This window comes from Schistocerca nitens, chromosome 9 (assembly GCF_023898315.1).
Source record: "Schistocerca nitens isolate TAMUIC-IGC-003100 chromosome 9, iqSchNite1.1, whole genome shotgun sequence".
Taxonomy (NCBI): domain Eukaryota; kingdom Metazoa; phylum Arthropoda; class Insecta; order Orthoptera; family Acrididae; genus Schistocerca; species Schistocerca nitens.
This window is the reverse complement of record NC_064622.1, coordinates 174,704,581-174,720,037: the sequence shown is the minus strand read 5'-3', so window position 1 is coordinate 174,720,037 and position 15,457 is coordinate 174,704,581. Positions and strand designations below refer to the sequence as shown.

At 44.9% G+C, this 15,457-nt stretch overlaps 1 pseudogene; it reads left to right on the top strand.

Moving 5' to 3' along the window:
* Positions 1-3,615: 3,615 nt before the first annotated feature.
* LOC126204635 (5S ribosomal RNA) lies at positions 3,616-3,733 on the top strand (annotated as a pseudogene).
* Positions 3,734-15,457: the final 11,724 nt, after the last annotated feature.

The following is a 15,457-nucleotide window of genomic DNA, read 5'->3' as shown; positions in this document are numbered from 1 at the left end:
AAAGAAACATTAACTTATTGCATGGCTGAAGGCCACAAACAAATTTTAAACAACGGCTGAAGGCCTAACAACAAGTCAGACTAAAAATTTAAAATAAACCCATTCCTTTTTATAAAAAAATTTCCTTTAAAGAATACACACGGCTGAAGGCCTTATTAAAAGGGGTTCACGTAAATCCTCGGCTGAAGGCCACACATAACACATCCAACAACTAACGGCTTAGGGCCTATATTACAAACAATTTCAGATAGAACAAATTTTAAGGAAGAAATATTTTTTTAAATAAAATTAATCTTCAAAATTTTAATTTAACACGGCTGAAGGCCATTATGTAAAATTTAAAAGAACTGAATTAATACACGGCTAAAGGTCTCGCACAATACTTCAAACTAAAATGAAAATCACAATCTAAAACGAACAGAACGAGTGTTGCTCAGATGTGTTTCAAGGGTCGGCCTGAGAAGGCAACACAAATGCAAGGTGAGGTGACACAAAAAAACTGCTGAGGTCATCAGTCCCCTACATCTAATTCAACCTAACTAACCTAAGGACATCACACACATCCATGCCCGAGCCAGGATTCGAACCTGCGACCGTAGCGGTTGCGCGGTTCCAGACTGTAGCGCCTAGAACCTCTCGGCCGAAATGAGACAGGCAGCTACGAGTTGAAGTTAAATAATCGGATAGCAACCTAAACTAGGGACGGCCCAAGGACCGACTAACAATTTAACCAATTACCTTCCATCCTACCAATGGCACAACGATGGAAAATGTCGGCCGAGGACGAGGATACGAGCAGAACTACATTTTCAGAAATTGGTGTCTTAAAAACAGCCAAGTGAACAATAACCACTCTAAGGAAAATATAAACCAAACCACTTAAAAGGTTGTCGAACTACATGCCGTGTTGGAGAGCATCAACGCGACGAGGAAAGACACAGTGCCGGGAAACTACAGGGTGTTTCAAAAATGACCGGTATATTTGAAACGGCAATAAAAACTAAACGAGCAGCGATAGAAATACACCGTTTGTTGCAATATGCTTGGGACAACAGTACATTTTCAGGCAGACAAACTTTCGAAATTACAGTAGTTACAATTTTCAACAACAGATGGCGCTGCGGTCTGGGAAACTCTATAGTACGATATTTTCCACATATCCACCATGCGTAGCAATAATATGGCGTAGTCTCTGAATGAAATTACCCGAAACCTGTGACAACGTGTCTGGCGGAATGGCTTCACATGCAGATGAGATGTACTGCTTCAGCTGTTCAATTGTTTCTGGATTCTGGCGATACACCTGGTCTTTCAAGTGTCCCCACAGAAAGAAGTCACAGGGGTTCATGTCTGGCGAATAGGGAGGCCAATCCACGCCGCCTCCTGTATGTTTCGGATAGCCCAAAGCAATCACACGATCATCGAAATATTCATTCAGGAAGTTAAAGACGTCGGCCGTGCGATGTGGCCGGGCACCATCTTGCATAAACCACGAGGTGTTCGCAGTGTCGTCTAAGGCAGTTTGTACCGCCACAAATTCACGAAGAATGTCCAGATTGCGTGATGCAGTAATCGTTTCGGATCTGAAAAATGGGCCAATGATTCCTTTGGAAGAAATGGCGGCCCAGACCAGTACTTTTTGAGGATGCACGGACGATGGGACTGCAACATGGGGCTTTTCGGTTCCCCATATGCGCCAGTTCTGTTTATTGACGAAGCCGTCCAGGTAAAAATAAGCTTCGTCAGTAAACCAAATGCTGCCCACATGCATATCGCCGTCATCAATCCTGTGCACTATATCGTTAGCGAATGTATCTCGTGCAGCAATGGTAGCGGCGCTGAGGGGTTGCCACGTTTGAATTTTGTATGGATAGAGGTGTAAACTCTGGCGCATGAGACGATACGTGGACGTTGGCGTCATTTGGACCGCAGCTGCAACACGGCGAACGGAAACCCGAGGCCGCTGTTGGATCACCTGCTGCACTAGCTGCGCGTTGCCCTCTGTGGTTGCTGTACGCGGTCGCCCTACCTTTCCAGCACGTTCATCCGTCACGTTCCCAGTCCGTTGAAATTTTGAAAACAGATCCTTTACTGTATCGCTTTTCGGTCCTTTGGTTACATTAAACCTCCGTTGAAAACTTCGTCTTGTTGCAACAACACTGTGTTCTAGGCGGTGGAATTCCAACACCAGAAAAATCCTCTGTTCTAAGGAATAAACCATGTTGTCTACAGCACACTTGCACGTTGTGAACAGCACACGCTTACAGCAGAAAGACGACGTACAGAATGGCGCACCCACAGACTGCGTTGTCTTGTATATCTTTCACATCACTTGCAGCGCCATCTGTTGTTGAAAATTGTAACTACTGTAATTTCGAAAGTTTGTCCGCCTGAAAATGTACTGTTGTCCCAAGCATATTGCAAGAAACGGTGTATTTCTATCGCTGCTCGTTTAGTTTTTATTGCCGTTTCAAATATACCGGTCATTTTTGAAACACCCTGTATATTAACGACCAGGGCAGCTAACTGGGGCGTTAATGGCCACAGGACAGAAAATACCGCTGGTGCACTTCACTGGCAAGTAACAGTCAGTTTAATAATTAATCACAATATAGGAAGGCGGCTGCAAGGTTTCACTGACTCCAACACATCATACGTTGCTGCTAGCCCGAACGTCCCAGGGAGTAACAACCCGCAAATGAAAGAAGAGATCTCACGATAGTTGAGCTTTCATAACAGGTTAACTGGTCACTCAATTTCAGCGTCCAGGTTCGGTAGGTAACGAATTTCGTCGCTCTCGCAGCTTGCGCCTCACGATCCGACAGCGCGTGCACACTGCCAACGGTCCCTGCTTGGCCCTCGCGCCACTGAGACTTCCTCGCTGCTCCGTCCCAACCGACTGACCACCACCCACCATCACCACCCGGAAATACTAGCGGTCACACCAAAGATAGTACGACAGTAGTAGTATCGATAAGTACTTCTGCTGCCACTCAAGGAGGCAAGCCAGTAATTTCGTTACGCCAGTAAGTACGGAAGAAAGAAGACGCCACTCGATGTGACAAAATGCCAAAGAACAAACGGCATGAACGCGAGCCGCACGCGGCGCAATAGTCGTACAGGGCAAACCTGGCGTCGAGGATGGGATCGGCCTCTCTTTCCGGCGTCTGTCCCACATGCCGCCTCGGGTCTCTCTGCCGTCGTCAACATGGCTCTGTCTCCGTTTGCTGCTCTGCCTCTGGGTGTGGGTGCATATTGTCTGTTCGGTTTTTCGCATTGTGTTTCCAGGGCAGGAGCGCAGCACCGGCTTCAGTTTCGGCTCCCACCTCCTCATTACCACCCGAATCTAGCCCTCTGCCTCACCCCTCTCTCCCTCCCCCTGCCACTCATTGTCGTTTGCTTATCTACACTACACTATGATGATGAGAAGGTTTGGTGGGGGGAGGAGGGGAAGAAGCGATGTTATCCCAACGTCTGCACCTACTCCATTTACTGTCTTATTTAAAACTACACAAATGCGAAAATTTCGTACTGGTTCTCTGGTAGCTTTTAAAGGGGCGTGTGGTAAAACATCACACTAGGTGGGGAAAAATTACGTTCTTTTATCCTATTTGGGGCAACGGCAGTGCCACAGTGGATACACCTGTTCCCGTCAGATCACCGAAGTTAAGCGCTGTCGGGCGTGGCCGGCACTTGGATGGCTGACCACCCGGGCCACCATGCGCTGTTGCCGTTTTTCGGGGTGCACTCAGCCTCGTGATGCCAATTGAGGAGCTACTTGACCGAATACTAGCGGCTCCGGTCAATGAAAACCTTCGTAACGACCGGGAGCGCGGTGTGCTGACCACAACCCCTCCTACTCGCATCCTTAGCTGAGTATGACACGGCGGTCGGATGGTTCCGATGGGACACTTGTGGCCTGAAGACGGAGTGCTTATCCTATTGGGGGAAAAGCAAAGAATTGTACAAATACGCTAGTTTGTTTTGAAGTGAAATTGACACATAATCTTCTAGTTACACTATGACTATGAGGTATAAAGATTAAGCAATACGTAGATGTAACACTATCGTCTGACAGACAATCCATGTGAAGATTACAAGCTGTTAAAAACACGCATGATGGTTCTTGAAGTTCTTGCAAAGATACAAAGACTGTGATAATTCTAATGGGGCCGGTTGGAGTGTCCGTGAGGTTCTAGGCGCTACAGTCTGGGACCGAGCGACCGCTACGATTACAGGCTCGAATCCTGCCTCGGGCATGGATGTGTGTGATGTCCTTAGGTTAGTTAGGTTTAAATAGTTCTAAGTTCTAGGGGACTGATGACCTCAGAAGTTAAGTCGCATAGTGCTCAGAGCCATTTGAACCAATTTTTTTGAATTCTAATGAGAAACTTGTTTATTTCCTTTCAGAAAGTGATTTTCTGCTCACAATACCTGCTAATACGGAAAACATACGAGATTTAAACGACTTTGCACGAAGAAAATTGAGGAGTCTTTGTGACTGCCTTGAGGAATTAAGTACTAAAGTTACCGCTATGGAAGCACATTACAGACAGACTGCTCAAGCTGTCAGATGCTCGTCCAATCTGAAAACCACATTCTCTTGGGAGAAACACGTCGCAAATTATAGCTCGGATTACCTCAGTTGTTCCGTACTTCTTCGCCTTCTTCTTTCCACGCGTTACACACTTTCTCTTTGTGTTTAAAGATGTGGACCGATGCATTTAAATCTGGATAAGTGACTATCCGTTGTGTGTTGCGTCCCTTACGAAGAGATCCACATATTCAGGTGCGACAGTGTCCAGTGGAGGTCCACAGAAATTCCGTATCGGTGTAGCTCAAAGATCTTGAGTATTATGTTCTTTAGGTGAAAGATGTTGTCTCATAGTATTTCTGGTCGCTGATAGCAGGTGGTATATCTATCGAGTTAAATATGATCATAATCTTGTTGAATCCTAGCGGTGTGACGGACCACAGAGCTTGCCTGATTGATAATACCTGAGCTGTAAACACGGACATGTTCTGAGAAACGTAGTACTTACGTTATTTTTGCAGATAAATTTCAGACAATTCCACCATAGACTGCTAGATGTTGTTTCTTGTTGTGTTTCATTCTCGATTATTTTCCTCGAGTAAATTATTAATTGTCATTGCCAATATTTTTGTAAGGAAGTGCGACTAATATCTTTTGTTTTCATGTGTAAATCAGAATTCTGAACGGTAATTCGGCTGTGATACGCGTAGAAGGGTTTACTTATGCATACTGACTTTGTCATTTACGCGCCCTCGCTTCCTCCCTTGTTTCCACGTCGAAATTGTATATCACTAGGAGATTTTGGTTCATTTCGCCGGAATTTTGATTTCGTATTTTTTAAATAAATATCAAGTTATTTTTAGCCGGTGTATCAACGGTACTGTACCATTTATCTTACGGAAATTTTGCCAAAAAGAAAAAGAAGTTTGATCTCGTAATACACAAAACGCATCAGTATGCGAGTCGTACGTGATTCGGCTGACGTTTGCCTTGCCGCCGGCTGCCCTCCCGCTGTACACGCATCACTTCGCGCATATTGATGCAGTGTCCTTCGTAATCGTATTCCATTTATTTACTCGCCTGCGGAATATTTTCTCATTGTGTAATTCTAAAAACTGGAACTGTTGTATTCAAAAGATTTTGCAATGTAACCTCTTTCTTTTTTTTTCACGAGAGGAAAATTTGTGCTTTGCTGGATACTATTGGAATCAGTCACCGTATTCCAGTCATAAAGACGCTCTATCTCCACAACAGTACAGACCTCGTTGGATCCTCTACCATCCCATGATTTCTTCCATATCATTTGTAAGCTGCCTGTGTTTTAGAACTGAATTTAGTGGACAGTGAATTCCCACAGAAAATTGCCCTGATTAAAAAACTTTCTTTCCTCTACGAATGTTGACCCATCAAAAATACTATTCCAATGCAATCTAATTTATTTCGTGAACAGGCAAATTTATTTCCGGCAACGGTTAAATCGAGCGTGTAGCTTATTTAATTCTATGTAATGAAGAAATTTTCCTATCAAAGGGACTAATATTTCATCATACGAAAGTTTCTGCCTTATAGGGACAACATGTCGTACGAGCGTACATGGCTCCCGACTGTAATGCGGAACACTTTTCTGTCAAAAGCCTAATGGTATAGATTTTTTTTTGTAGAACTTTTGAAGAAACACGGCACAGAAATTACTGGTCCGAATATCTCAGCGGAATCGTACCATCCGTCGCCTGGAGGAAGTCTACTGAAAACGTTGCAAGCAAACTCACGCTATCTAAATGTCTGTATCAGTTAAAAATCAGTTGTCATTGAAGAGAAAGCTGACCTGAAGGTAAAAGATTACAGCACATCCCTGTTATTGAATATTATAGGCTATAAGTCCGTGGCCATAGCTAAGTTTAGAACAAACAACATATATAAATATATATTTACAATTTAATGAGGGGACAGTGTATGAATAAATGCAATAGGTTTTGTATTCTTGTTACTTAATGAAACCCAAAAGATATAGGTAATGTACATGAAACACCATAATTAATATTACAAAACCCACATAGTAAATAAACCACGGTAGGACATAGACTTTGTTTACAAAGTATTTGCGAAACCAACGAAAACGCAAAGAAAGTCAGGCGAGTGAAGAACACATTTACTCAGCACGGTTACAAATCAGACACACCGTACGGAGAGAATGAGAACTGCCCCACACTAATCGAGCCTGATACTGCAACTTGTTATTCATAATGGCTCAGAGCAGATAAGAACACCTCGCATCAATACGGCTCGCTAAACACGCTTTTTATGTATTACAATGCATCATGTCGCGGACCACAATTGTTCGCGGTTGGTCTGAAGAGCATTGTGCCGACCGCGGTGGCCGAGCGGTTCTAGGCGCTGCAGTCTGGAACCGCATGACCGCTACGGTCGCAGGTTCGAATCCTGCCTCGGGCATGGATGTGTGTGATGTCCTTAGGTTAGTTAGGTTTAAGTAGTTTTAAGTTCTAGGGGACTGATGACCTGAGAAGTTAAGTCCCATAGTGCTCAAAGCCATTTGAACCGTTTTGAAGAGCATTGTGGATAAGTCGAGCGAATGATTTGGCCAGCCACATCGCCCGATATGAATTCCATCGAACATTAATGGGACATAATCGTGAGGTCAGTTCGTGCACAAAATCCTGCACCGGCGACACTTGCGGAATCGGCCAAGTCGAGCTGCTTACTAGACAGCGCAAAAGGAGTCCGAAACGTATTAGGAGATATTCCATGACTCTCGTCACCTCAGTGCATAACTTACATAAAACCTGTGGTGTCACCGCCAGACACCACACTTGCTAGGTGGTAGCCTTTAAATCGGCCGCGGTCCGTTAGTATACGTCGGACCCGCGTGTCGCCACTATCAGTGATTGCAGACCGAGCGCCGCCATACGGCAGGTCTAGTCTAGTCTAGAGATTCTCCCTAGCACTCGCCCCAGTTGTACAGCCGACTTTGCTAGCGATGGTTCACTGTCTACATACGCTCTCATTTGCAGAGACGACAGTTTAGCATAGCCTTCAGCTACGTCATTTGCTACGACCTAGCAAGGCGCCATATTCAGTTACTATGAATGTGTTCTGAACAGATAATATTGTGAATCACGTACCGTCAAGAGCGACGTTCATCATTAATGGATTAAAGTTAAATATCAAACTAATTACGTCCGCTTTCTGAATTCTCATTCCTTGTCATGTTCCAGACCTCACGTCGGTATAGTTCGTCCCTCCTCACGCCAGCCTGCGTGAGATAAAACGCGAGCATTTTTGCCTCCACTCGTAACACGGTGTTGCCTCTTCTGCCAACACAAAAAAATCAACATGTTGTAACAGTAATTAACGAAACAAGAGGTAAATGTAATTAAAATTATATGGACATTTGTTATGTCACATAGCGGTCTTCGCGTCAAGCAGTGGTTCAAATGGTTCTGAGCACTATGCGACTTAACATCTGAGTTCATCAGTCCCCTATAACTTAAAATTACTTAAACCTAACTAACCTAAGGACATCACACACATGCATGCCCGAGGCAGGATTCGAACCTGCGACCGTAGCAGTCGCTCGGTTCCGGACTGAAGCGCTTTGAACCGCTCGGCCACAACGGCCAGCGCCTCAAGCAATGTGTTACATTGCTGTCATTTCCCATTTTACCAGAGTACAGGCCGCCGTGTACACTAAGTATATGCCGAATGTTGCGTTTCTTGAACGTTGTAATAGGCATCAGCCGCCATAGTATTCATTCGTATCAGGTTATAGCAACGTGTATGTGATGATCTCTCTTATGAAATGATATAAATACTGATTGTGTCCGTTACTAAATTGTAACAGGGTAGCGACTTTGGTAAGACAATATTTTTTACATTCAGTCATTTTAATGGATACTTCCTTATGCAAAATATTGTTTTATTTTCACTGCGTCTTCTGCATGTTAATACCTATTTGCAGATTTATGTTCATCGTTCAATTACACCGGTCACGAACGATGAAAAGCTGATTTCAATTATGTCGTGTATGGATGAAATCATTTAAAGAAAGAGCACCACAACTAATCGAGAATGTTTTGTGGTATGTATTTTATAAATAATTCATATATATACTCTTGAACCCTGGTAGAGTACTGTTTGTAGTTCTGCAAGCTGTTGCATGTTTCTAACATCAGAAAAAAATCTTTTTTTTTCCTTGGATCTGAAGATGGCTAGATTGTTAGCCGAAACTCCTAATCAGTCCAAATAAAGAAGACTTCATGTGCCGTCTTGAGTTCATCGGTTTTCAGTTCCTAACATAAAAAAATAAACTTATTTGTGGTTTGCAGCAGTTTGTCGTTCCTAAGAAAGACACTCGATATTGCACCATGACGTAGGGTGCTCCACTTGCAGCGGCCCTGAACGTACCGCGGGCGCAGGCAAAGCTGCCAATAATTAGCGGGCCTTAAGGAAGACGGCAAAGCTCGTCGCCTTAGCGCCCGCCGCCTGCTAATAAGACACTTTGATTAAACCTCCCGAGGGTGGGACGGGACGGGACTTCGTGGGGAATGCGGCCGAGGAAAGCCTGTCGCCGACTGTCGTCTGCTTACTGGGGCTGCACTGCGCTGGCTTAGCGAAGACGCTGGTCTTCCGGAGCTCCTCTCGGACTGGGGTTGCCTTTGTAGTTGGGGAGGGGGAACCAAGTTGAAACAGAATCCACATAAGACGTACTGCACTCTGAGATAGTTTTCACCAATCACTGACACAGACTGGTTGTAATTAAACTTTCTCCACTTGATCCAATGTAGACTATTTACCATACCGGTAGCCAACATTTTAGGAATGACTGAGACGAAACTGTGCCATTGTGTCTCCTGACCAGTAGTACAATGCCCAGTAATTTTAATGCGACCACCTGTCAAAAGCCGGAATAACCACCTTTTGCAGCGCGAACGTCCAGGAAGAGAGCCTGTGAGTTTCTGAAAGGTGTTGACAGGGATGTGGGGTCATGCCGTCCCCAGTGAAATGCCCAGCTGCACTAGGATTCTCGGTTGAGAATCCGTGGAGTGAACTGCTCGATCCAAGTGGTTCCACAGCATCTCGATTGCGTTTAAGTCCGGAGAGTCTGGTGGCCAGGGGAGTACGGTAAACTTATCGTGGTACTCTTCAAACAACGCACGTACACTGTGATCTGTGTGACACGTTCCATTGTCCTACTGGTAGATGCCATCGTGCCGAGGGAAAACAAACTGGATGTAGGGGTGGACGTGGTCCCTGAGGATAGGTGCATACTTGTAATGATCCATTGTGCCTTGCAAAATGACAGTATCACCCAAGGCATGCGACGAAAACATTCCCAGACCGTAACGGTCCCTGCTGCAGCCTACACTCTTCCGACAATTGTTAAATGGCGGTACACGCCAACATCCCTCTGTCCGATGCAGCATAGAAAGTGATTCATCTAGAAAAAGAAGGCCACCTGTCGTCACTCAGTGGGTGTCCAGTTACGGCATTGGAGCCCAAAATGCACCATTCGTCGCCGATGCACAGCTAACAACATGGGTGCGTGAATCTGGCGCCTGTAGCTGAAGCCCATACACAGAAAACTTTGCTTAACGGTCATTGCGGAGACACTGTTGATAGTCCCTTGGTTCACGTGGGTGGACAGTTGCTCTATTCGCCCCTATATATTTCCGCATTTGTCTTTCACCGCCGGCTGCTGTGGCCGAGCGGTTCTAGGCGCTTCAGTGCAGAACCGCGCTGCCGCTACGGTCGCAGGTTCGAATCCTGTCTCGGGCATGGATGTGTGTGATGTCCTTAGGTTAGCTAGGTTTAAGTAGTTCTAAGTCTAGGGGACTGATGACCTCAGATGTTAAGTCCCACAGTGCTTAGAGCCATTTGAACCACTTGTCTTTCACCTCTGTCACCAGTTACCTCAGTGCCGGTTTTGTATAGCGCCATTTTACCACGCACGATATTTTTACCCACGGGAGCACTTGAACGGTCTACAGACTTTCCCGTTTCGGAACTACTTCACCCTTCGCCCGAAAGCTAATGATCGTGTCCATCTGGACGTTCGATAAATCGCTCTGTTCCCGCATTACGATGACTGCACGGTTTCCCGCGTCTCCCAACATGCTTTATACAGGGCGATTTTTTCCACCATGCACAAACTCTAGGGAATGATCATTGAGTGGATACGGAACAAAAAGGTTCTAATGAACCTATACCCGGAAATAGATGGTTTCCATGCTGGAGACCATTTATTCAATCATACATTGTTACAGAGACGGGGGGCTAATAAGCGCTGTAGCATGCAGCCACAGTTGCAATATGTGTTGAAAACGTTTCCGTATGCCTCAACGCATGCTTGTATGCGTCGTAACATGTTCAGTCTCACACGTTTATATAGGCCAGGCTACATCCGAACAGCTTCATTGTCTCCACAGCTTTAGTGTCTCCACGGCTGGAATGGGCTCTACTTTCATGATACTTTTGAGATGGCCCCATAATCGGAAATCGTTCGGGTTGTGATCCGGTGAAGGAGCGGGCCATGCAACTGGACCCCCTCGTCCGATCCATTGACCAGGGAGACACGCCTGAGATGCATCTGGATGCTAACGGCGAAGTGGGCTGGAGCACCATCATGTAGCAGCCACATTACCCTTCGAATCATCAATGTCACTTTTCCAGCAGGGGAGACAAAGTCAGCCGCAAGACACGCCGGTAGTTCCGGCCTGTTGGCGGTGTGGAAGGAAGACTGGTCCCAAAATATAGTCGCCAATTGTCCCGGCCCACACATTACAGCTACACCCATGCTGACGATTCTTTGCCACCATACTATCTCACAGATGCCTGTTATGAAAGTTGAAGATAGCACTCCGTGTTAAGGTGGACTCATCTGTGAATGGGATGGATTATGCACATTCCAGAATCGTGGGTGCCTGCTGAAGAACCCAGCGATAAAACTGATCCCGATGTGGAAAGTCTGTTGCTAGTGAGCCCTGCACTCGCTGTATCTGATAATAGCAGTAACAATTGTCATGGAGAATGTTTCACACGATCGTCTGACTTACGCTGTACTGGCGGACTAACTGCCTGGTACTGACACGCTGGTAGCCTTCCACAGTGTTATCACAATTTCCCCCAACATTTCGGGTACGTCCTTCATTATTTCCTGCTTCCTGAAACGACCCTGTCTCAAACAAACGGCGGAACACTGTTGTAAACATTGAATGCCGTGGTTGTTGTCGATGGGGAGAGGTCTCCTGATCCATCCTTGCTGCCCACCGCCGGTTGTCATTTGGCTTTCTGCAAGTAAACACGATGTCGGCAAGCTCTCGATTCGGATACGGAACCAATGTATACAACGCTATATCACAAGCACTACAAGGTGAAGCTGAAGCAGCAAGACAAGTGAATCGCACGAAACATTACCAATTACTATGGCAGGAGGAGACGCTATAGCATGACGTATGAGGAACAGTACCACCCTCTAGGAGGAAACCGTGCATGCTGTAACTGTGGCTACGTGGCACAGCACGTATTAGACAGCAGTCACTGTAACAAAGTATGATAGAATAAATGGACTCTAACATGGAAACCATGTATTTCCGGACATAAGTTCATTAGACATTTTTTGTTCCGTATCCTCTAATTCATCAGTCCCTAGAGTTTGCACACGGTGGATAAAATCACAGTGTATGTTCTCCACTATTAGTGCTACCATCTGCCATCTGAGTGCTTATTGCACGTTGATGTCGAACAAAGGCAGTTGTCACATTCACGTCGTTAGACTCCGTAGTTGGCGATACATCTCTGTTTAGTGAAGTGTTCGATATCCTTTATATTCTGAAGATATTTGTTAAAAAACTGCGTATCTCATTGTCATTATGGGAGTTTTCGGGATGATTATGTCGTCTGGCGACTGATATTTGACATTTCATATTTACTTTTTATATTTTTCCATTATATTTCGTGTTGCTTATGAAAAAATTAACTATCCTATGAATTTGCGTGTGAGTCTTTCGTCATCGGCTGATGGGTATTTAAACATTTAACAGTATTTAAATACCAAAGGCTACATTACAAAATCAGATCCAAAATTATTTAACTGAATTATTACCATAAAATTTGTCTTGAATATTATTTTTTCGGTAAATGTGAACTTAAATTTTCTGTTAATATTCATACCTGATTCATTGCACCAACAAGAGGGGCATCTTTGTTTAATGTATGTCTGAGGAGGTTTTGGGGTGTGCTTGCAAAGGACAAATATGGTTAGGCATGTCGGGGGCTTGCCTCCACGTTAGATGGAGTGTTACTTTTGTCTTTTGAACTGAAAAATGTCAAATACGTGTGAAATTCAAATGTTAATTTTTGTAATTCAACAATTATGAGAGCCGGCCGGTGGGGCCGAGCTGTTCTAGGCGCTTCAGTCTGGAACCGCTCGACCGTTACTGTAGCAGATTCGAATCCTGCCTCGGGCATGGATGTGTGTGATGTCCTTAGGTTAGTTAGGTTTAAGTAGTTCTAAGATCTAGGGGACTGATGCCTTCACGTTTTAAGTCCCATAGTGCGAGAGCCATTTTTGAACAATTTTGAGAAACATTAGGCCTACTCATTTTTCGAACAGAAAGCCAGTATTTATTTCCGAAGTGGGCAACTGCATTTAGACTGAAATATGATAATAATGAGAATTTCTGCCATAATTTACTTCTTAACAAATCAGTATCTCAACGGAAACTCAACAGACCTGAGGCTCTTATAAATCAACCCCTACCAGATTTATGGACTCCACCGAATGTACGAGAAAGTCAAGATGACAATTTCCATTGTTTGAAACGTTATGTAACAAACAGTTTATAGTGATTCTACAGTGCCGTTACTCATCAGTTGCTATCATTCATTTAAACGTCAGATTGTACTGAAAGATAAAATGTTGAATAACTTGAACTTCATGATTTTCATTATCTGACTGTTAGCGACACGGAGGGGACGAACTCTTTAGATGGTTTTCCGTTGCTAGTAGTGTTAGCGTCATGACCTGCCTTTACGTGTCGGTATTGGTACGCCGACGTACGATTGAAACACAAGCGTCAGTGTGCATTCCAATTGCAGACAGTCCACATGGGTCTGAAAAAGGCCAGCAGTGCTTTATGAGGAAAGCTATTTTATCAGCGTTACAGCAATAGTGCTGCTGCTCTTCTCTAGTTCCGACGCATTAAACAAATACGGAGAGGTCCTCATTCCGCAACACTTTGAAGAACGTGATTCGGAAGTTCGATTTGGGAATTGTTTCTGGGAGAGGCCGATGGAGATTACGCAACAAATTGTTGAAGAAGTTACTGCTCATATACGAGGGTTGGAACTTTAACAGTGGCAACTATTTATTTACAGCTCGTACAAAATAGATATGTGTTTCAAAGTTTTACTGACCATCAAAGTAGTCACCAGCATTGTGTATAGCCCGTTGCCAGCGATGTGGAAGTCGTAGGATACTCTTAGCAGTACCAGTTGTTTCCAGAATGAGATTTTCACTCTGCAGCGGAGTGTGCGCTGACATGAAACTTCCTGGCAGATTAAAACTGTGTGCCCGACCGACACTCGAACTCGGGACCTTTGCCTTTCGCGGGCCAGTGCTCTACCACTGAGCTACCGAAGCACAACTCACGCACGGTACTCACAGCTTTACTTCTGCCATGTCTCCGCAATATCCTTTCTTTCAGGAGTGCTAGTTCTGCAAGTTTCGCAGGAGAGCTTCTGTAAAGTTTGGAAGGTAGGAGACGAGGTACTGGCAGAAGTAAAGCTGTGAGTACCGGGCGTGAGTCGTGCTTCGGTAGCTCAGTGGTAGAGCACTAGCCCGCGAAATGCAAAGGTCCCGAGTTCGAGTCTCGGTCGGGCACACAGTTTTAATCTGCCAGGAAGTTTCAGTACCAGTTGTGTTGACAGTTCGAGCGGCGCGGTCTATTGTCCGACGAATTTGTAACAGTTCTCAAGCGAATGCCGTGAAGTGTTTCCTTCAATTTAGAAATTGAGTTGAGCTCACGAGGGCTTAAGTCAGGGGAGTGCAGTAGGTGGTATAGCACTTAGCAGCCCCATCAGTCAAACAAATCAGTAACAGCTTGCACTGTACGAGCTTGAGCATTGTCCTGCAAAATGATGGTCAGGTTCTGCAAAAGTGTCATCACTTCTGCCTCTATACTGTTCATTTTTGGAGCAGCTTAGAGACAGAAGTGATGACACTTTCTGTAAGATCTGACCATCATTTTGCAGGACAACGCTCAAGCACCTACAGTGAAAGCTGCTATTGATTTCCAGAATGAGATTTTCACTCTGCAGCGGAGTGTGCGCCGATATGAAACTTCCTGGCAGGTTAAAAGGGGTGCCGGACCGAGACTCGAACTCGGGACTTTTGTCTTACGCGGGCAAACGCTCTACCATCTGAGCTGCACAAGCACGACTCACGCCCCGTCCTCAGAGATATATCGGGTGATCAAAAAGTCAGTATAAATTTGAAAACTTAATAAACCACGGAACAATGTAGATAGAGAGGTAAAAATTGACACACATGCTTGGAATGACATGAGGTTTTATTAGAACCAAAAAAAAAAGTTCAAAAATGTCCGACAAATGGCGCTGGACAGCGCATGACAATCGTGTATAAAAGGAGCTGTAATGAGAGAGTGAATCAGATGCGCCAGCAGTCGCAGCATGTTGACGTTACCTGAAAAGGTGCTTTTAGTGAAGCTGTATTATCAGACCGGGGAATGTGCTGGTTCAGCGTTACGATCCTATCACCATAGGAAGGGGATTCGAACTGGTAAATGTCCGTTGACAAATGCAGCTGTGGCGAGAATGATTTCGAAGTTCGAAGCCACGGGTTGTTTAGACGATAGACCCCCGTAGTGGCCGACCGAGCACAAGGCG